This window comes from Thermobia domestica, chromosome 9, assembly GCF_964235325.1.
Source record: "Thermobia domestica chromosome 9, izTheDome1.hap1.1, whole genome shotgun sequence".
Lineage (NCBI taxonomy): Eukaryota > Metazoa > Arthropoda > Insecta > Zygentoma > Lepismatidae > Thermobia > Thermobia domestica.
This window is the reverse complement of record NC_137462.1, coordinates 231,579,596-231,603,345: the sequence shown is the minus strand read 5'-3', so window position 1 is coordinate 231,603,345 and position 23,750 is coordinate 231,579,596.

Sequence of the window (23,750 nt, the reverse complement as noted above, 5' to 3'; positions counted from 1 at the left end):
CAACATTTTTACGTGAAATAAGAAAATTAAAACAAAATTGAATAGCTCCGTGGTAATTGGAATCAATTTTTGACAGAAGGTGTGCGTCATGTGATCTCATTGAAAAGGTAAGGGTTATAGTCGTTCATGTAGAATATATGTTTCTAACTTCATTATTTTATGCTCTTTCTGCTAATTTGTGCCTTTCGTACCTATCCTGATGTGTAGAATATGAAAACAACATATTTTGTTCTTACATTGAAAATATATATACAGGGTGCATCAAAATAAACCGTTGCAGAAGACAAGATAACACTTAGATTTCAGAAAGTTTTAAAAGTTTGATATAATTAGGTAGTTTCTCTTTGTGTTACGAAAAAATACACATATGTGATCCTCGGGTGTCATATGCAAGCAACCTAGTGGTGTGTCATTGTAGGGAAATGCAGTGAAATATGCGTTATTTTGAAAAAAAGAATAAAATAGTACCAAAAATGGTAGAGAATAAGGTACTTTGTTTCAGCCATAGGGACCCGGGTTCGCGACCGCTATGAGAGAAGTGCTTGTACTCGAGTTTGAGCTTTATTTCCTGAAAATATGTTAAATGGTTCTTAAGATATAGACTAAAACACATTATAACACACGACAATTAGTAACAATTCAATATGCAAAAATGACATATAATATGTTGTTAGACGGTTGCCAGCCAACATTTTTACGTGAAATAAGAAAATTAAAACAAAATTGAATAGCTCCGTGGTAATTGGAATCAATTTTTGACAGAAGGTGTGCGTCATGTGATCTCATTGAAAAGGTAAGGGTTATAGTCGTTCATGTAGAGTATATGTTTCTAACTTCATTATTTTATGCTCTTTCTGCTAATTTGTGCCTTTCGTACCTATCCTGATGTGTAGAATATGAAAACAACATATTTTGTTCTTACATTGAAAATATATATACAGGGTGCATCAAAATAAACCGTTGCAGAAGACAAGATAACAATTCGATTTCAGAAAGTTTTAAAAGTTTGATATAATTAGGTAGTTTCTCTTTGTGTTACGTAAAAATACACATATGTGATCCACGGGTGTCATATGCAAGCAACCTAGTGGTGTGTCAGTGTAGGGAAATGCAGTGAAATATGCGTTATTTTGAAAAAAAGAATAAAATAGTACCAAAAATGGTAGAGAATAAGGTACTTTGTTTCAGCCATAGGGACCCGGGTTCGCGACCGCTATGAGAGAAGTGCTTGTACTCGAGTTTGAGCTTTATTTCGTGAAAATATGTTAAATGGTTCTTAAGATATAGACTAAAACACATTATAATACACGACAATTAGTAACAATTCAATATGCAAAAATGACATATAATATATTGTTAGACGGTTGCCAGCCAACATTTTTACGTGAAATAAGAAAATTAAAACAAAATTGAATAGCTCCGTGGTAATTGGAATCAATTTTTGACAGAAGGTGTGCGTCATGTGATCTCATTGAAAAGGTAAGGGTTATAGTCGTTCATGTAGAATATATGTTTCTAACTTCATTATTTTATGCTCTTTCTGCTAATTTGTGCCTTTCGTACCTATCCTCATGTGTAGAATAAGAAAACAAAATATTTTGATCTTACATTGAAAATATATATACAGGGTGCATCAAAATAAACCGTTGCAGAAGACAAGATAACACTTCGATTTCAGAAAGTTTTAAAAGTTTGATATAATTAGGTAGTTTCTCTTTGTGTTACGAAAAAATACACATATGTGATCCTCGGGTGTCATATGCAAGCAACCTAGTGGTGTGTCAGTGTAGGGAAATGCAGTGAAATATGCGTTATTTTGAAAAAAAGAATAAAATAGTACCAAAAATGGTAGAGAATAAGGTACTTTGTTTCAGCCATAGGGACCCGGGTTCGCGACCGCTATGAGAGAAGTGCTTGTACTCGAGTTTGAGCTTTATTTCGTGAAAATATGTTAAATGGTTCATAAGATATAGACTAAAACACATTATAATACACGACAATTAGTAACAATTCAATATGCACATAATGACATATAATATATTGTTAGACGGTTGCCAGCCAACATTTTTACGTGAAATAAGAAAATTAAAACAAAATTGAATAGCTCCGTGGTAATTGGAATCAATTTTTGACAGAAGGTGTGCGTCATGTGATCTCATTGAAAAGGTAAGGGTTATAGTCGTTCATGTAGAATATATGTTTCTAACTTCATTATTTTATGCTCTTTCTGCTAATTTGTGCCTTTCGTACCTATCCTGATGTGTAGAATATGAAAACAACATATTTTGTTCTTACATTGAAAATATATATACAGGGTGCATCAAAATAAACCGTTGCAGAAGACAAGATAACACTTAGATTTCAGAAAGTTTTAAAAGTTTGATATAATTAGGTAGTTTCTCTTTGTGTTACGAAAAAATACACATATGTGATCCTCGGGTGTCATATGCAAGCAACCTAGTGGTGTGTCATTGTAGGGAAATGCAGTGAAATATGCGTTATTTTGAAAAAAAGAATAAAATAGTACCAAAAATGGTAGAGAATAAGGTACTTTGTTTCAGCCATAGGGACCCGGGTTCGCGACCGCTATGAGAGAAGTGCTTGTACTCGAGTTTGAGCTTTATTTCCTGAAAATATGTTAAATGGTTCTTAAGATATAGACTAAAACACATTATAACACACGACAATTAGTAACAATTCAATATGCAAAAATGACATATAATATGTTGTTAGACGGTTGCCAGCCAACATTTTTACGTGAAATAAGAAAATTAAAACAAAATTGAATAGCTCCGTGGTAATTGGAATCAATTTTTGACAGAAGGTGTGCGTCATGTGATCTCATTGAAAAGGTAAGGGTTATAGTCGTTCATGTAGAGTATATGTTTCTAACTTCATTATTTTATGCTCTTTCTGCTAATTTGTGCCTTTCGTACCTATCCTGATGTGTAGAATATGAAAACAACATATTTTGTTCTTACATTGAAAATATATATACAGGGTGCATCAAAATAAACCGTTGCAGAAGACAAGATAACAATTCGATTTCAGAAAGTTTTAAAAGTTTGATATAATTAGGTAGTTTCTCTTTGTGTTACGTAAAAATACACATATGTGATCCACGGGTGTCATATGCAAGCAACCTAGTGGTGTGTCAGTGTAGGGAAATGCAGTGAAATATGCGTTATTTTGAAAAAAAGAATAAAATAGTACCAAAAATGGTAGAGAATAAGGTACTTTGTTTCAGCCATAGGGACCCGGGTTCGCGACCGCTATGAGAGAAGTGCTTGTACTCGAGTTTGAGCTTTATTTCGTGAAAATATGTTAAATGGTTCTTAAGATATAGACTAAAACACATTATAATACACGACAATTAGTAACAATTCAATATGCAAAAATGACATATAATATATTGTTAGACGGTTGCCAGCCAACATTTTTACGTGAAATAAGAAAATTAAAACAAAATTGAATAGCTCCGTGGTAATTGGAATCAATTTTTGACAGAAGGTGTGCGTCATGTGATCTCATTGAAAAGGTAAGGGTTATAGTCGTTCATGTAGAATATATGTTTCTAACTTCATTATTTTATGCTCTTTCTGCTAATTTGTGCCTTTCGTACCTATCCTGATGTGTAGAATATGAAAACAACATATTTTGTTCTTACATTGAAAATATATATACAGGGTGCATCAAAATAAACCGTTGCAGAAGACAAGATAACACTTCGATTTCAGAAAGTTTTAAAAGTTTGATATAATTAGGTAGTTTCTCTTTGTGTTACGTAAAAATACACATATGTGATCCTCGGGTGTCATATTCAAGCAACCTAGTGGTGTGTCAGTGTAGGGAAATGCAGTGAAATATGCGTTATTTTGAAAAAAAGAATAAAATAGTACCAAAAATGGTAGAGAATAAGGCACTTTGTTTCAGCCATAGGGACCCGGGTTCGCGACCGCTATGAGAGAAGTGCTTGTACTCGAGTTTGAGCTTTATTTCGTGAAAATATGTTAAATGGTTCATAAGATATAGACTAAAACACATTATAATACACGACAATTAGTAACAATTCAATATGCACATAATGACATATAATATATTGTTAGACGGTTGCCAGCCAACATTTTTACGTGAAATAAGAGAATTAAAACAAAATTGAATAGCTCCGTGGTAATTGGAATCAATTTTTGACAGAAGGTGTGCGTCATGTGATCTCATTGAAAAGGTAAGGGTTATAGTCGTTCATGTAGAATATATGTTTCTAACTTCATTATTTTATGCTCTTTCTGCTAATTTGTGCCTTTCGTACCTATCCTGATGTGTAGAATATGAAAACAACATATTTTGTTCTTACATTGAAAATATATATACAGGGTGCATCAAAATAAACCGTTGCAGAAGACAAGATAACACTTCGATTTCAGAAAGTTTTAAAAGTTTGATATAATTAGGTAGTTTCTCTTTGTGTTACGTAAAAATACACATATGTGATCCACGGGTGTCATATGCAAGCAACCTAGTGGTGTGTCAGTGTAGGGAAATGCAGTGAAATATGCGTTATTTTGAAAAAAAGAATAAAATAGTACCAAAAAATGGTAGAGAATAAGGTACTTTGTTTCAGCCATAGGGACCCGGGTTCGCGACCGCTATGAGAGAAGTGCTTGTACTCGAGTTTGAGCTTTATTTCGTGAAAATATGTTAAATGGTTCTTAAGATATAGACTAAAACACATTATAATACACGACAATTAGTAACAATTCAATATGCAAAAATGACATATAATATATTGTTAGACGGTTGCCAGCCAACATTTTTACGTGAAATAAGAAAATTAAAACAAAATTGAATAGCTCCGTGGTAATTGGAATCAATTTTTGACAGAAGGTGTGCGTCATGTGATCTCATTGAAAAGGTAAGGGTTATAGTCGTTCATGTAGAATATATGTTTCTAACTTCATTATTTTATGCTCTTTCTGCTAATTTGTGCCTTTCGTACCTATCCTGATGTGTAGAATATGAAAACAACATATTTTGTTCTTACATTGAAAATATATATACAGGGTGCATCAAAATAAACCGTTGCAGAAGACAAGATAACACTTCGATTTCAGAAAGTTTTAAAAGTTTGATATAATTAGGTAGTTTCTCTTTGTGTTACGTAAAAATACACATATGTGATCCTCGGGTGTCATATTCAAGCAACCTAGTGGTGTGTCAGTGTAGGGAAATGCAGTGAAATATGCGTTATTTTGAAAAAAAGAATAAAATAGTACCAAAAATGGTAGAGAATAAGGCACTTTGTTTCAGCCATAGGGACCCGGGTTCGCGACCGCTATGAGAGAAGTGCTTGTACTCGAGTTTGAGCTTTATTTCGTGAAAATATGTTAAATGGTTCATAAGATATAGACTAAAACACATTATAATACACGACAATTAGTAACAATTCAATATGCACATAATGACATATAATATATTGTTAGACGGTTGCCAGCCAACATTTTTACGTGAAATAAGAAAATTAAAACAAAATTGAATAGCTCCGTGGTAATTGGAATCAATTTTTGACAGAAGGTGTGCGTCATGTGATCTCATTGAAAAGGTAAGGGTTATAGTCGTTCATGTAGAATATATGTTTCTAACTTCATTATTTTATGCTCTTTCTGCTAATTTGTGCCTTTCGTACCTATCCTGATGTGTAGAATATGAAAACAACATATTTTGTTCTTACATTGAAAATATATATACAGGGTGCATCAAAATAAACCGTTGCAGAAGACAAGATAACACTTCGATTTCAGAAAGTTTTAAAAGTTTGATATAATTAGGTAGTTTCTCTTTGTGTTACGTAAAAATACACATATGTGATCCTAGGGTGTCATATGCAAGCAACCTAGTGGTGTGTCAGTGTAGGGAAATGCAGTGAAATATGCGTTATTTTGAAAAAAAGAATAAAATAGTACCAAAAAATTGTAGAGAATAAGGTACTTTGTTTCAGCCATAGGGACCCGGGTTCGCGACCGCTATGAGAGAAGTGCTTGTACTCGAGTTTGAGCTTTATTTCGTGAAAATATGTTAAATGGTTCTTAAGATATAGACTAAAACACATTATAATACACGACAATTAGTAACAATTCAATATGCAAAAATGACATATAATATATTGTTAGACGGTTGCCAGCCAACATTTTTACGTGAAATAAGAAAATTAAAACAAAATTGAATAGCTCCGTGGTAATTGGAATCAATTTTTGACAGAAGGTGTGCGTCATGTGATCTCATTGAAAAGGTAAGGGTTATAGTCGTTCATGTAGAATATATGTTTCTAACTTCATTATTTTATGCTCTTTCTGCTAATTTGTGCCTTTCGTACCTATCCTGATGTGTAGAATATGAAAACAACATATTTTGATCTTACATTGAAAATATATATACAGGGTGCATCAAAATAAACCGTTGCAGAAGACAAGATAACACTTCGATTTCAGAAAGTTTTAAAAGTTTGATATAATTAGGTAGTTTCTCTTTGTGTTACGAAAAAATACACATATGTGATCCTCGGGTGTCATATGCAAGCAACCTAGTGGTGTGTCAGTGTAGGGAAATGCAGTGAAATATGCGTTATTTTGAAAAAAAGAATAAAATAGTACCAAAAATGGTAGAGAATAAGGTACTTTGTTTCAGCCATAGGGACCCGGGTTCGCGACCGCTATGAGAGAAGTGCTTGTACTCGAGTTTGAGCTTTATTTCGTGAAAATATGTTAAATGGTTCATAAGATATAGACTAAAACACATTATAATACACGACAATTAGTAACAATTCAATATGCACATAATGACATATAATATATTGTTAGACGGTTGCCAGCCAACATTTTTACCTGAAATAAGAAAATTAAAACAAAATTGAATAGCTCCGTGGTAATTGGAATCAATTTTTGACAGAAGGTGTGCGTCATGTGATCTCATTGAAAAGGTAAGGGTTATAGTCGTTCATGTAGAATATATGTTTCTAACTTCATTATTTTATGCTCTTTCTGCTAATTTGTGCCTTTCGTACCTATCCTGATGTGTAGAATATGAAAACAACATATTTTGTTCTTACATTGAAAATATATATACAGGGTGCATCAAAATAAACCGTTGCAGAAGACAAGATAACACTTCGATTTCAGAAAGTTTTAAAAGTTAGATATAATTAGGTAGTTTCTCTTTGTGTTACGTAAAAATACACATATGTGATCCTCGGGTGTCATATGCAAGCAACCTAGTGGTGTGTCATTGTAGGGAAATGCAGTGAAATATGCGTTATTTTGAAAAAAAGAATAAAATAGTACCAAAAATGGTAGAGAATAAGGTACTTTGTTTCAGCCATAGGGACCCGGGTTCGCGACCGCTATGAGAGAAGTGCTTGTACTCGAGTTTGAGCTTTATTTCGTGAAAATATGTTAAATGGTTCTTAAGATATAGACTAAAACACATTATAATACACGACAATTAGTAACAATTCAATATGCAAAAATGACATATAATATGTTGTTAGACGGTTGCCAGCCAACATTTTTACGTGAAATAAGAAAATTAAAACAAAATTGAATAGCTCCGTGGTAATTGGAATCAATTTTTGACAGAAGGTGTGCGTCATGTGATCTCATTGAAAAGGTAAGGGTTATAGTCGTTCATGTAGAGTATATGTTTCTAACTTCATTATTTTATGCTCTTTCTGCTAATTTGTGCCTTTCGTACCTATCTTGATGTGTAGAATATGAAAACAACATATTTTGTTCTTACATTGAAAATATATATACAGGGTGCATCAAAATAAACCGTTGCAGAAGACAAGATAACACTTCGATTTCAGAAAGTTTTAAAAGTTTATTATAATTAGGTAGTTTCTCTTTGTGTTACGTAAAAATACACATATGTGATCCACGGGTGTCATATGCAAGCAACCTAGTGGTGTGTCAGTGTAGGGAAATGCAGTGAAATATGCGTTATTTTGAAAAAAAGAATAAAATAGTACCAAAAATGGTAGAGAATAAGGTACTTTGTTTCAGCCATAGGGACCCGGGTTCGCGACCGCTATGAGAGAAGTGCTTGTACTCGAGTTTGAGCTTTATTTCGTGAAAATATGTTAAATGGTTCTTAAGATATAGACTAAAACACATTATAATACACGACAATTAGTAACAATTCAATATGCAAAAATGACATATAATATATTGTTAGACGGTTGCCAGCCAACATTTTTACGTTAAATAAGAAAATTAAAACAAAATTGAATAGCTCCGTGGTAATTGGAATCAATTTTTGACAGAAGATGTGCGTCATGTGATCTCATTGAAAAGGTACGGGTTATAGTCGTTCATGTAGAATATATGTTTCTAACTTCATTATTTTATGCTCTTTCTGCTAATTTGTGCCTTTCGTACCTATCCTGATGTGTAGAATATGAAAACAACATATTTTGTTCTTACATTGAAAATATATATACAGGGTGCATCAAAATAAACCGTTGCAGAAGACAAGATAACACTTCGATTTCAGAAAGTTTTAAAAGTTTGATATAATTAGGTAGTTTCTCTTTGTGTTACGTAAAAATACACATATGTGATCCACGGGTGTCATATGCAAGCAACCTAGTGGTGTGTCAGTGTAGGGAAATGCAGTGAAATATGCGTTATTTTGAAAAAAAGAATAAAATAGTACCAAAAAATGGTAGAGAATAAGGTACTTTGTTTCAGCCATAGGGACCCGGGTTCGCGACCGCTATGAGAGAAGTGCTTGTACTCGAGTTTGAGCTTTATTTCGTGAAAATATGTTAAATGGTTCTTAAGATATAGACTAAAACACATTATAATACACGACAATTAGTAACAATTCAATATGCAAAAATGACATATAATATATTGTTAGACGGTTGCCAGCCAACATTTTTACGTGAAATAAGAAAATTAAAACAAAATTGAATAGCTCCGTGGTAATTGGAATCAATTTTTGACAGAAGGTGTGCGTCATGTGATCTCATTGAAAAGGTAAGGGTTATAGTCGTTCATGTAGAATATATGTTTCTAACTTCATTATTTTATGCTCTTTCTGCTAATTTGTGCCTTTCGTACCTATCCTGATGTGTAGAATATGAAAACAACATATTTTGTTCTTACATTGAAAATATATATACAGGGTGCATCAAAATAAACCGTTGCAGAAGACAAGATAACACTTCGATGTCAGAAAGTTTTAAAAGTTTGATATAATTAGGTAGTTTCTCTTTGTGTTACGTAAAAATACACATATGTGATCCACGGGTGTCATATGCAAGCAACCTAGTGGTGTGTCAGTGTAGGGAAATGCAGTGAAATATGCGTTATTTTGAAAAAAAGAATAAAATAGTACTAAATAATGGTAGAGAATAAGGTACTTTGTTTCAGCCATAGGGACCCGGGTTCGCGACCGCTATGAGAGAAGTGCTTGTACTCGAGTTTGAGCTTTATTTCGTTAAAATATGTTAAATGGTTCTTAAGATATAGACTAAAACACATTATAATACACGACAATTAGTAACAATTCAATATGCAAAAATGACATATAATATATTGTTAGACGGTTGCCAGCCAACATTTTTACGTGAAATAAGAAAATTAAAACAAAATTGAATAGCTCCGTGGTAATTGGAATCAATTTTTGACAGAAGGTGTGCGTCATGTGATCTCATTGAAAAGGTAAGGGTTATAGTCGTTCATGTAGAATATATGTTTCTAACTTCATTATTTTATGCTCTTTCTGCTAATTTGTGCCTTTCGTACCTATCCTGATGTGTAGAATATGAAAACAACATATTTTGTTCTTACATTGAAAATATATATACAGGGTGCATCAAAATAAACCGTTGCAGAAGACAAGATAACACTTCGATTTCAGAAAGTTTTAAAAGTTTGATATAATTAGGTAGTTTCTCTTTGTGTTACGTAAAAATACACATATGTGATCCTCGGGTGTCATATTCAAGCAACCTAGTGGTGTGTCAGTGTAGGGAAATGCAGTGAAATATGCGTTATTTTGAAAAAAAGAATAAAATAGTACCAAAAATGGTAGAGAATAAGGCACTTTGTTTCAGCCATAGGGACCCGGGTTCGCGACCGCTATGAGAGAAGTGCTTGTACTCGAGTTTGAGCTTTATTTCGTGAAAATATGTTAAATGGTTCATAAGATATAGACTAAAACACATTATAATACACGACAATTAGTAACAATTCAATATGCACATAATGACATATAATATATTGTTAGACGGTTGCCAGCCAACATTTTTACGTGAAATAAGAGAATTAAAACAAAATTGAATAGCTCCGTGGTAATTGGAATCAATTTTTGACAGAAGGTGTGCGTCATGTGATCTCATTGAAAAGGTAAGGGTTATAGTCGTTCATGTAGAATATATGTTTCTAACTTCATTATTTTATGCTCTTTCTGCTAATTTGTGCCTTTCGTACCTATCCTGATGTGTAGAATATGAAAACAACATATTTTGTTCTTACATTGAAAATATATATACAGGGTGCATCAAAATAAACCGTTGCAGAAGACAAGATAACACTTCGATTTCAGAAAGTTTTAAAAGTTTGATATAATTAGGTAGTTTCTCTTTGTGTTACGTAAAAATACACATATGTGATCCACGGGTGTCATATGCAAGCAACCTAGTGGTGTGTCAGTGTAGGGAAATGCAGTGAAATATGCGTTATTTTGAAAAAAAGAATAAAATAGTACCAAAAAATGGTAGAGAATAAGGTACTTTGTTTCAGCCATAGGGACCCGGGTTCGCGACCGCTATGAGAGAAGTGCTTGTACTCGAGTTTGAGCTTTATTTCGTGAAAATATGTTAAATGGTTCTTAAGATATAGACTAAAACACATTATAATACACGACAATTAGTAACAATTCAATATGCAAAAATGACATATAATATATTGTTAGACGGTTGCCAGCCAACATTTTTACGTGAAATAAGAAAATTAAAACAAAATTGAATAGCTCCGTGGTAATTGGAATCAATTTTTGACAGAAGGTGTGCGTCATGTGATCTCATTGAAAAGGTAAGGGTTATAGTCGTTCATGTAGAATATATGTTTCTAACTTCATTATTTTATGCTCTTTCTGCTAATTTGTGCCTTTCGTACCTATCCTGATGTGTAGAATATGAAAACAACATATTTTGTTCTTACATTGAAAATATATATACAGGGTGCATCAAAATAAACCGTTGCAGAAGACAAGATAACACTTAGATTTCAGAAAGTTTTAAAAGTTTGATATAATTAGGTAGTTTCTCTTTGTGTTACGAAAAAATACACATATGTGATCCTCGGGTGTCATATGCAAGCAACCTAGTGGTGTGTCATTGTAGGGAAATGCAGTGAAATATGCGTTATTTTGAAAAAAAGAATAAAATAGTACCAAAAATGGTAGAGAATAAGGTACTTTGTTTCAGCCATAGGGACCCGGGTTCGCGACCGCTATGAGAGAAGTGCTTGTACTCGAGTTTGAGCTTTATTTCCTGAAAATATGTTAAATGGTTCTTAAGATATAGACTAAAACACATTATAACACACGACAATTAGTAACAATTCAATATGCAAAAATGACATATAATATGTTGTTAGACGGTTGCCAGCCAACATTTTTACGTGAAATAAGAAAATTAAAACAAAATTGAATAGCTCCGTGGTAATTGGAATCAATTTTTGACAGAAGGTGTGCGTCATGTGATCTCATTGAAAAGGTAAGGGTTATAGTCGTTCATGTAGAGTATATGTTTCTAACTTCATTATTTTATGCTCTTTCTGCTAATTTGTGCCTTTCGTACCTATCCTGATGTGTAGAATATGAAAACAACATATTTTGTTCTTACATTGAAAATATATATACAGGGTGCATCAAAATAAACCGTTGCAGAAGACAAGATAACAATTCGATTTCAGAAAGTTTTAAAAGTTTGATATAATTAGGTAGTTTCTCTTTGTGTTACGTAAAAATACACATATGTGATCCACGGGTGTCATATGCAAGCAACCTAGTGGTGTGTCAGTGTAGGGAAATGCAGTGAAATATGCGTTATTTTGAAAAAAAGAATAAAATAGTACCAAAAATGGTAGAGAATAAGGTACTTTGTTTCAGCCATAGGGACCCGGGTTCGCGACCGCTATGAGAGAAGTGCTTGTACTCGAGTTTGAGCTTTATTTCGTGAAAATATGTTAAATGGTTCTTAAGATATAGACTAAAACACATTATAATACACGACAATTAGTAACAATTCAATATGCAAAAATGACATATAATATATTGTTAGACGGTTGCCAGCCAACATTTTTACGTGAAATAAGAAAATTAAAACAAAATTGAATAGCTCCGTGGTAATTGGAATCAATTTTTGACAGAAGGTGTGCGTCATGTGATCTCATTGAAAAGGTAAGGGTTATAGTCGTTCATGTAGAATATATGTTTCTAACTTCATTATTTTATGCTCTTTCTGCTAATTTGTGCCTTTCGTACCTATCCTGATGTGTAGAATATGAAAACAACATATTTTGTTCTTACATTGAAAATATATATACAGGGTGCATCAAAATAAACCGTTGCAGAAGACAAGATAACACTTCGATTTCAGAAAGTTTTAAAAGTTTGATATAATTAGGTAGTTTCTCTTTGTGTTACGTAAAAATACACATATGTGATCCTCGGGTGTCATATTCAAGCAACCTAGTGGTGTGTCAGTGTAGGGAAATGCAGTGAAATATGCGTTATTTTGAAAAAAAGAATAAAATAGTACCAAAAATGGTAGAGAATAAGGCACTTTGTTTCAGCCATAGGGACCCGGGTTCGCGACCGCTATGAGAGAAGTGCTTGTACTCGAGTTTGAGCTTTATTTCGTGAAAATATGTTAAATGGTTCATAAGATATAGACTAAAACACATTATAATACACGACAATTAGTAACAATTCAATATGCACATAATGACATATAATATATTGTTAGACGGTTGCCAGCCAACATTTTTACGTGAAATAAGAGAATTAAAACAAAATTGAATAGCTCCGTGGTAATTGGAATCAATTTTTGACAGAAGGTGTGCGTCATGTGATCTCATTGAAAAGGTAAGGGTTATAGTCGTTCATGTAGAATATATGTTTCTAACTTCATTATTTTATGCTCTTTCTGCTAATTTGTGCCTTTCGTACCTATCCTGATGTGTAGAATATGAAAACAACATATTTTGTTCTTACATTGAAAATATATATACAGGGTGCATCAAAATAAACCGTTGCAGAAGACAAGATAACACTTCGATTTCAGAAAGTTTTAAAAGTTTGATATAATTAGGTAGTTTCTCTTTGTGTTACGTAAAAATACACATATGTGATCCACGGGTGTCATATGCAAGCAACCTAGTGGTGTGTCAGTGTAGGGAAATGCAGTGAAATATGCGTTATTTTGAAAAAAAGAATAAAATAGTACCAAAAAATGGTAGAGAATAAGGTACTTTGTTTCAGCCATAGGGACCCGGGTTCGCGACCGCTATGAGAGAAGTGCTTGTACTCGAGTTTGAGCTTTATTTCGTGAAAATATGTTAAATGGTTCTTAAGATATAGACTAAAACACATTATAATACACGACAATTAGTAACAATTCAATATGCAAAAATGACATATAATATATTGTTAGACGGTTGCCAGCCAACATTTTTACGTGAAATAAGAAAATTAAAACAAAATTGAATAGCTCCGTGGTAATTGGAATCAATTTTTGACAGAAGGTGTGCGTCATGTGATCTCATTGAAAAGGTAAGGGTTATAGTCGTTCATGTAGAATATATGTTTCTAACTTCATTATTTTATGCTCTTTCTGCTAATTTGTGCCTTTCGTACCTATCCTGATGTGTAGAATATGAAAACAACATATTTTGTTCTTACATTGAAAATATATATACAGGGTGCATCAAAATAAACCGTTGCAGAAGACAAGATAACACTTCGATTTCAGAAAGTTTTAAAAGTTTGATATAATTAGGTAGTTTCTCTTTGTGTTACGTAAAAATACACATATGTGATCCTCGGGTGTCATATTCAAGCAACCTAGTGGTGTGTCAGTGTAGGGAAATGCAGTGAAATATGCGTTATTTTGAAAAAAAGAATAAAATAGTACCAAAAATGGTAGAGAATAAGGCACTTTGTTTCAGCCATAGGGACCCGGGTTCGCGACCGCTATGAGAGAAGTGCTTGTACTCGAGTTTGAGCTTTATTTCGTGAAAATATGTTAAATGGTTCATAAGATATAGACTAAAACACATTATAATACACGACAATTAGTAACAATTCAATATGCACATAATGACATATAATATATTGTTAGACGGTTGCCAGCCAACATTTTTACGTGAAATAAGAAAATTAAAACAAAATTGAATAGCTCCGTGGTAATTGGAATCAATTTTTGACAGAAGGTGTGCGTCATGTGATCTCATTGAAAAGGTAAGGGTTATAGTCGTTCATGTAGAATATATGTTTCTAACTTCATTATTTTATGCTCTTTCTGCTAATTTGTGCCTTTCGTACCTATCCTGATGTGTAGAATATGAAAACAACATATTTTGTTCTTACATTGAAAATATATATACAGGGTGCATCAAAATAAACCGTTGCAGAAGACAAGATAACACTTCGATTTCAGAAAGTTTTAAAAGTTTGATATAATTAGGTAGTTTCTCTTTGTGTTACGTAAAAATACACATATGTGATCCACGGGTGTCATATGCAAGCAACCTAGTGGTGTGTCAGTGTAGGGAAATGCAGTGAAATATGCGTTATTTTGAAAAAAAGAATAAAATAGTACCAAAAAATTGTAGAGAATAAGGTACTTTGTTTCAGCCATAGGGACCCGGGTTCGCGACCGCTATGAGAGAAGTGCTTGTACTCGAGTTTGAGCTTTATTTCGTGAAAATATGTTAAATGGTTCTTAAGATATAGACTAAAACACATTATAATACACGACAATTAGTAACAATTCAATATGCAAAAATGACATATAATATATTGTTAGACGGTTGCCAGCCAACATTTTTACGTGAAATAAGAAAATTAAAACAAAATTGAATAGCTCCGTGGTAATTGGAATCAATTTTTGACAGAAGGTGTGCGTCATGTGATCTCATTGAAAAGGTAAGGGTTATAGTCGTTCATGTAGAATATATGTTTCTAACTTCATTATTTTATGCTCTTTCTGCTAATTTGTGCCTTTCGTACCTATCCTGATGTGTAGAATATGAAAACAACATATTTTGATCTTACATTGAAAATATATATACAGGGTGCATCAAAATAAACCGTTGCAGAAGACAAGATAACACTTCGATTTCAGAAAGTTTTAAAAGTTTGATATAATTAGGTAGTTTCTCTTTGTGTTACGAAAAAATACACATATGTGATCCTCGGGTGTCATATGCAAGCAACCTAGTGGTGTGTCAGTGTAGGGAAATGCAGTGAAATATGCGTTATTTTGAAAAAAAGAATAAAATAGTACCAAAAATGGTAGAGAATAAGGTACTTTGTTTCAGCCATAGGGACCCGGGTTCGCGACCGCTATGAGAGAAGTGCTTGTACTCGAGTTTGAGCTTTATTTCGTGAAAATATGTTAAATGGTTCATAAGATATAGACTAAAACACATTATAATACACGACAATTAGTAACAATTCAATATGCACATAATGACATATAATATATTGTTAGACGGTTGCCAGCCAACATTTTTACCTGAAATAAGAAAATTAAAACAAAATTGAATAGCTCCGTGGTAATTGGAATCAATTTTTGACAGAAGGTGTGCGTCATGTGATCTCATTGAAAAGGTAAGGGTTATAGTCGTTCATGTAGAATATATGTTTCTAACTTCATTATTTTATGCTCTTTCTGCTAATTTGTGCCTTTCGTACCTATCCTGATGTGTAGAATATGAAAACAACATATTTTGTTCTTACATTGAAAATATATATACAGGGTGCATCAAAATAAACCGTTGCAGAAGACAAGATAACACTTCGATTTCAGAAAGTTTTAAAAGTTAGATATAATTAGGTAGTTTCTCTTTGTGTTACGTAAAAATACACATATGTGATCCTCGGGTGTCATATGCAAGCAACCTAGTGGTGTGTCATTGTAGGGAAATGCAGTGAAATATGCGTTATTTTGAAAAAAAGAATAAAATAGTACCAAAAATGGTAGAGAATAAGGTACTTTGTTTCAGCCATAGGGACCCGGGTTCGCGACCGCTATGAGAGAAGTGCTTGTACTCGAGTTTGAGCTTTATTTCGTGAAAATATGTTAAATGGTTCTTAAGATATAGACTAAAACACATTATAATACACGACAATTAGTAACAATTCAATATGCAAAAATGACATATAATATGTTGTTAGACGGTTGCCAGCCAACATTTTTACGTGAAATAAGAAAATTAAAACAAAATTGAATAGCTCCGTGGTAATTGGAATCAATTTTTGACAGAAGGTGTGCGTCATGTGATCTCATTGAAAAGGTAAGGGTTATAGTCGTTCATGTAGAGTATATGTTTCTAACTTCATTATTTTATGCTCTTTCTGCTAATTTGTGCCTTTCGTACCTATCTTGATGTGTAGAATATGAAAACAACATATTTTGTTCTTACATTGAAAATATATATACAGGGTGCATCAAAATAAACCGTTGCAGAAGACAAGATAACACTTCGATTTCAGAAAGTTTTAAAAGTTTATTATAATTAGGTAGTTTCTCTTTGTGTTACGTAAAAATACACATATGTGATCCACGGGTGTCATATGCAAGCAACCTAGTGGTGTGTCAGTGTAGGGAAATGCAGTGAAATATGCGTTATTTTGAAAAAAAGAATAAAATAGTACCAAAAATGGTAGAGAATAAGGTACTTTGTTTCAGCCATAGGGACCCGGGTTCGCGACCGCTATGAGAGAAGTGCTTGTACTCGAGTTTGAGCTTTATTTCGTGAAAATATGTTAAATGGTTCTTAAGATATAGACTAAAACACATTATAATACACGACAATTAGTAACAATTCAATATGCAAAAATGACATATAATATATTGTTAGACGGTTGCCAGCCAACATTTTTACGTTAAATAAGAAAATTAAAACAAAATTGAATAGCTCCGTGGTAATTGGAATCAATTTTTGACAGAAGATGTGCGTCATGTGATCTCATTGAAAAGGTACGGGTTATAGTCGTTCATGTAGAATATATGTTTCTAACTTCATTATTTTATGCTCTTTCTGCTAATTTGTGCCTTTCGTACCTATCCTGATGTGTAGAATATGAAAACAACATATTTTGTTCTTACATTGAAAATATATATACAGGGTGCATCAAAATAAACCGTTGCAGAAGACAAGATAACACTTCGATTTCAGAAAGTTTTAAAAGTTTGATATAATTAGGTAGTTTCTCTTTGTGTTACGTAAAAATACACATATGTGATCCACGGGTGTCATATGCAAGCAACCTAGTGGTGTGTCAGTGTAGGGAAATGCAGTGAAATATGCGTTATTTTGAAAAAAAGAATAAAATAGTACCAAAAAATGGTAGAGAATAAGGTACTTTGTTTCAGCCATAGGGACCCGGGTTCGCGACCGCTATGAGAGAAGTGCTTGTACTCGAGTTTGAGCTTTATTTCGTGAAAATATGTTAAATGGTTCTTAAGATATAGACTAAAACACATTATAATACACGACAATTAGTAACAATTCAATATGCAAAAATGACATATAATATATTGTTAGACGGTTGCCAGCCAACATTTTTACGTGAAATAAGAAAATTAAAACAAAATTGAATAGCTCCGTGGTAATTGGAATCAATTTTTGACAGAAGGTGTGCGTCATGTGATCTCATTGAAAAGGTAAGGGTTATAGTCGTTCATGTAGAATATATGTTTCTAACTTCATTATTTTATGCTCTTTCTGCTAATTTGTGCCTTTCGTACCTATCCTGATGTGTAGAATATGAAAACAACATATTTTGTTCTTACATTGAAAATATATATACAGGGTGCATCAAAATAAACCGTTGCAGAAGACAAGATAACACTTCGATGTCAGAAAGTTTTAAAAGTTTGATATAATTAGGTAGTTTCTCTTTGTGTTACGTAAAAATACACATATGTGATCCACGGGTGTCATATGCAAGCAACCTAGTGGTGTGTCAGTGTAGGGAAATGCAGTGAAATATGCGTTATTTTGAAAAAAAGAATAAAATAGTACTAAATAATGGTAGAGAATAAGGTACTTTGTTTCAGCCATAGGGACCCGGGTTCGCGACCGCTATGAGAGAAGTGCTTGTACTCGAGTTTGAGCTTTATTTCGTTAAAATATGTTAAATGGTTCTTAAGATATAGACTAAAACACATTATAATACACGACAATTAGTAACAATTCAATATGCAAAAATGACATATAATATATTGTTAGACGGTTGCCAGCCAACATTTTTACGTGAAATAAGAAAATTAAAACAAAATTGAATAGCTCCGTGGTAATTGGAATCAATTTTTGACAGAAGGTGTGCGTCATGTGATCTCATTGAAAAGGTAAGGGTTATAGTCGTTCATGTAGAATATATGTTTCTAACTTCATTATTTTATGCTCTTTCTGCTAATTTGTGCCTTTCGTACCTATCCTGATGTGTAGAATATGAAAACAACATATTTTGTTCTTACATTGAAAATATATATACAGGGTGCATCAAAATAAACCGTTGCAGAAGACAAGATAACACTTCGATTTCAGAAAGTTTTAAAAGTTTGATATAATTAGGTAGTTTCTCTTTGTGTTACGTAAAAATACACATATGTGATCCTCGGGTGTCATATTCAAGCAACCTAGTGGTGTGTCAGTGTAGGGAAATGCAGTGAAATATGCGTTATTTTGAAAAAAAGAATAAAATAGTACCAAAAATGGTAGAGAATAAGGCACTTTGTTTCAGCCATAGGGACCCGGGTTCGCGACCGCTATGAGAGAAGTGCTTGTACTCGAGTTTGAGCTTTATTTCGTGAAAATATGTTAAATGGTTCATAAGATATAGACTAAAACACATTATAATACACGACAATTAGTAACAATTCAATATGCACATAATGACATATAATATATTGTTAGACGGTTGCCAGCCAACATTTTTACGTGAAATAAGAGAATTAAAACAAAATTGAATAGCTCCGTGGTAATTGGAATCAATTTTTGACAGAAGGTGTGCGTCATGTGATCTCATTGAAAAGGTAAGGGTTATAGTCGTTCATGTAGAATATATGTTTCTAACTTCATTATTTTATGCTCTTTCTGCTAATTTGTGCCTTTCGTACCTATCCTGATGTGTAGAATATGAAAACAACATATTTTGTTCTTACATTGAAAATATATATACAGGGTGCATCAAAATAAACCGTTGCAGAAGACAAGATAACACTTCGATTTCAGAAAGTTTTAAAAGTTTGATATAATTAGGTAGTTTCTCTTTGTGTTACGTAAAAATACACATATGTGATCCACGGGTGTCATATGCAAGCAACCTAGTGGTGTGTCAGTGTAGGGAAATGCAGTGAAATATGCGTTATTTTGAAAAAAAGAATAAAATAGTACCAAAAAATGGTAGAGAATAAGGTACTTTGTTTCAGCCATAGGGACCCGGGTTCGCGACCGCTATGAGAGAAGTGCTTGTACTCGAGTTTGAGCTTTATTTCGTGAAAATATGTTAAATGGTTCTTAAGATATAGACTAAAACACATTATAATACACGACAATTAGTAACAATTCAATATGCAAAAATGACATATAATATATTGTTAGACGGTTGCCAGCCAACATTTTTACGTGAAATAAGAAAATTAAAACAAAATTGAATAGCTCCGTGGTAATTGGAATCAATTTTTGACAGAAGGTGTGCGTCATGTGATCTCATTGAAAAGGTAAGGGTTATAGTCGTTCATGTAGAATATATGTTTCTAACTTCATTATTTTATGCTCTTTCTGCTAATTTGTGCCTTTCGTACCTATCCTGATGTGTAGAATATGAAAACAACATATTTTGTTCTTACATTGAAAATATATATACAGGGTGCATCAAAATAAACCGTTGCAGAAGACAAGATAACACTTCGATTTCAGAAAGTTTTAAAAGTTTGATATAATTAGGTAGTTTCTCTTTGTGTTACGAAAAAATACACATATGTGATCCTCGGGTGTCATATTCAAGCAACCTAGTGGTGTGTCAGTGTAGGGAAATGCAGTGAAATATGCGTTATTTTGAAAAAAAGAATAAAATAGTACCAAAAATGGTAGAGAATAAGGTACTTTGTTTCAGCCATAGGGACCCGGGTTCGCGACCGCTATGAGAGAAGTGCTTGTACTCGAGTTTGAGCTTTATTTCGTGAAAATATGTTAAATGGTTCTTAAGATATAGACTAAAACACATTATAATACACGACAATTAGTAACAATTCAATATGCAAAAATGACATATAATATATTGTTAGACGGTTGCCAGCCAACATTTTTACGTGAAATAAGAAAATTAAAACAAAATTGAATAGCTCCGTGGTAATTGGAATCAATTTTTGACAGAAGGTGTGCGTCATGTGATCTCATTGAAAAGGTAAGGGTTATAGTCGTTCATGTAGAGTATATGTTTCTAACTTCATTATTTTATGCTCTTTCTGCTAATTTGTGCCTTTCGTACCTATCCTGATGTGTAGAATATGAAAACAACATATTTTGTTCTTACATTGAAAATATATATACAGGGTGCATCAAAATAAACCGTTGCAGAAGACAAGATAACACTTCGATTTCAGAAAGTTTTAAAAGTTTGATATAATTAGGTAGTTTCTCTTTGTGTTACGTAAAAATACACATATGTGATCCACGGATGTCATATGCAAGCAACCTAGTGGTGTGTCAGTGTAGGGAAATGCAGTGAAATATGCGTTATTTTGAAAAAAAGAATAAAATAGTACTAAATAATGGTAGAGAATAAGGTACTTTGTTTCAGCCATAGGGACCCGGGTTCGCGACCGCTATGAGAGAAGTGCTTGTACTCGAGTTTGAGCTTTATTTCGTGAAAATATGTTAAATGGTTCTTAAGATATAGACTAAAACACATTATAATACACGACAATTAGTAACAATTCAATATGCAAAAATGACATATAATATATTGTTAGACGGTTGCCAGCCAACATTTTTACGTGAAATAAGAAAATTAAAACAAAATTGAATAGCTCCGTGGTAATTGGAATCAATTTTTGACAGAAGGTGTGCGTCATGTGATCTCATTGAAAAGGTAAGGGTTATAGTCGTTCATGTAGAATATATGTTTCTAACTTCATTATTTTATGCTCTTTCTGCTAATTTGTGCCTTTCGTACCTATCCTGATGTGTAGAATATGAAAACAACATATTTTGTTCTTACATTGAAAATATATATACAGGGTGCATCAAAATAAACCGTTGCAGAAGACAAGATAACACTTCGATTTCAGAAAGTTTTAAAAGTTTGATATAATTAGGTAGTTTCTCTTTGTGTTACGTAAAAATACACATATGTGATCCTCGGGTGTCATATTCAAGCAACCTAGTGGTGTGTCAGTGTAGGGAAATGCAGTGAAATATGCGTTATTTTGAAAAAAAGAATAAAATAGTACCAAAAATGGTAGAGAATAAGGCACTTTGTTTCAGCCATAGGGACCCGGGTTCGCGACCGCTATGAGAGAAGTGCTTGTACTCGAGTTTGAGCTTTATTTCGTGAAAATATGTTAAATGGTTCATAAGATATAGACTAAAACACATTATAATACACGACAATTAGTAACAATTCAATATGCACATAATGACATATAATATATTGTTAGACGGTTGCCAGCCAACATTTTTACGTGAAATAAGAGAATTAAAACAAAATTGAATAGCTCCGTGGTAATTGGAATCAATTTTTGACAGAAGGTGTGCGTCATGTGATCTCATTGAAAAGGTAAGGGTTATAGTCGTTCATGTAGAATATATGTTTCTAACTTCATTATTTTATGCTCTTTCTGCTAATTTGTGCCTTTCGTACCTATCCTGATGTGTAGAATATGAAAACAACATATTTTGTTCTTACATTGAAAATATATATACAGGGTGCACCAAAATAAACCGTTGCAGAAGACAAGATAACACTTCGATTTCAGAAAGTTTTAAAAGTTTGATATAATTAGGTAGTTTCTCTTTGTGTTACGTAAAAATACACATATGTGATCCACGGGTGTCATATGCAAGCAACCTAGTGGTGTGTCAGTGTAGGGAAATGCAGTGAAATATGCGTTATTTTGAAAAAAAGAATAAAATAGTACCAAAAAATGGTAGAGAATAAGGTACTTTGTTTCAGCCATAGGGACCCGGGTTCGCGACCGCTATGAGAGAAGTGCTTGTACTCGAGTTTGAGCTTTATTTCGTGAAAATATGTTAAATGGTTCTTAAGATATAGACTAAAACACATTATAATACACGACAATTAGTAACAATTCAATATGCAAAAATGACATATAATATATTGTTAGACGGTTGCCAGCCAACATTTTTACGTGAAATAAGAAAATTAAAACAAAATTGAATAGCTCCGTGGTAATTGGAATCAATTTTTGACAGAAGGTGTGCGTCATGTGATCTCATTGAAAAGGTAAGGGTTATAGTCGTTCATGTAGAGTATATGTTTCTAACTTCATTATTTTATGCTCTTTCTGCTAATTTGTGCCTTTCGTACCTATCCTGATGTGTAGAATATGAAAACAACATATTTTGTTCTTACATTGAAAATATATATACAGGGTGCATCAAAATAAACCGTTGCAGAAGACAAGATAACACTTCGATTTCAGAAAGTTTTAAAAGTTTGATATAATTAGGTAGTTTCTCTTTGTGTTACGTAAAAATACACATATGTGATCCACGGATGTCATATGCAAGCAACCTAGTGGTGTGTCAGTGTAGGGAAATGCAGTGAAATATGCGTTATTTTGAAAAAAAGAATAAAATAGTACTAAATAATGGTAGAGAATAAGGTACTTTGTTTCAGCCATAGGGACCCGGGTTCGCGACCGCTATGAGAGAAGTGCTTGTACTCGAGTTTGAGCTTTATTTCGTGAAAATATGTTAAATGGTTCTTAAGATATAGACTAAAACACATTATAATACACGACAATTAGTAACAATTCAATATGCAAAAATGACATATAATATATTGTTAGACGGTTGCCAGCCAACATTTTTACGTGAAATAAGAAAATTAAAACAAAATTGAATAGCTCCGTGGTAATTGGAATCAATTTTTGACAGAAGGTGTGCGTCATGTGATCTCATTGAAAAGGTAAGGGTTATAGTCGTTCATGTAGAATATATGTTTCTAACTTCATTATTTTATGCTCTTTCTGCTAATTTGTGCCTTTCGTACCTATCCTGATGTGTAGAATATGAAAACAACATATTTTGTTCTTACATTGAAAATATATATACAGGGTGCATCAAAATAAACCGTTGCAGAAGACAAGATAACACTTCGATTTCAGAAAGTTTTAAAAGTTTGATATAATTAGGTAGTTTCTCTTTGTGTTACGTAAAAATACACATATGTGATCCTCGGGTGTCATATTCAAGCAACCTAGT